The 725-nt window shown below is 47.7% G+C and overlaps 1 non-coding gene across 1 annotated transcript; it reads right to left on the bottom strand.

The window, feature by feature from the left end:
- Nucleotides 1-296: 296 nt before the first annotated feature.
- TRNAK-UUU lies at nt 297-369 on the bottom strand. The gene has a single exon. It is a non-coding gene; the product is annotated as a tRNA-Lys (tRNA).
- Nucleotides 370-725: the final 356 nt, after the last annotated feature.

Below are 725 nucleotides of genomic sequence, written 5' to 3'. Positions count from 1 at the left end.
GCATCATTTAATCTGTTGAGGACCTGAATAACACAGAAAGGTAGGGAAGGGAGGCTTCTCTTTCTCTCTGCCTAACTACTTGAGTGACACTCAGGTGTCTCTGACTCATTGCAACCCCAAGGACTTTAGCCCACCTGATACAGGTGGCCCCTCTGTCCATGGGATTTTACTAGAGTGAGTTGCCCTTCACATCTACAGGGGATCTTTGCAACCCAGGAGCTGAACTCGGCTCTCTCACATTGCAGGTAGATTCTTTAGCCTCTGAGCCACCAGGGAAGCTCAGAAAGGTAGAATAATGCCTGAACAGGGACATGAACCTTGGGCCCTCAGATTAAAAGTCTGATGCTCTACTGACTGAGCTATCCAGGCAACTACTTGAGCTGGAATATAAATCTTCTCTCCCCACTCAGTGATCCTGGTTCTCAAGACTTTAGATTCGAGCTGCAACTGATGTCATCGTCACTCTAGCTCTTAGACCTTCAAACTATACCACTGACTTTCTTGGTTCTCTAGTTTTCAGAGGGCAGATTGTAGGACTTCTCAGTCTCATAGTCACATGAGCCAAAACCTTGTGTATGCATGTGTGTGTATATATATACACACTATAAGGTCTGGACTTCACAGGTGGCTCTGGTGGTAAAGAACCTGCCTGCCAACACAGGGGATGTAAGAGATGCGGGTTCGATCCCTGGGTTGGGAAGATCCCCTCGAGGAGGGCATGGCAA

The sequence above is a fragment of the Oryx dammah genome, unplaced genomic scaffold (assembly GCF_014754425.2).
Source record: "Oryx dammah isolate SB20612 unplaced genomic scaffold, SCBI_Odam_1.1 HiC_scaffold_26, whole genome shotgun sequence".
In the NCBI taxonomy this organism is placed as follows: Eukaryota; Metazoa; Chordata; class Mammalia; order Artiodactyla; family Bovidae; genus Oryx; species Oryx dammah.
The sequence above is the reverse complement of the archived record's forward strand: the minus strand, read 5'-3'. Positions and strand labels throughout refer to the sequence as shown.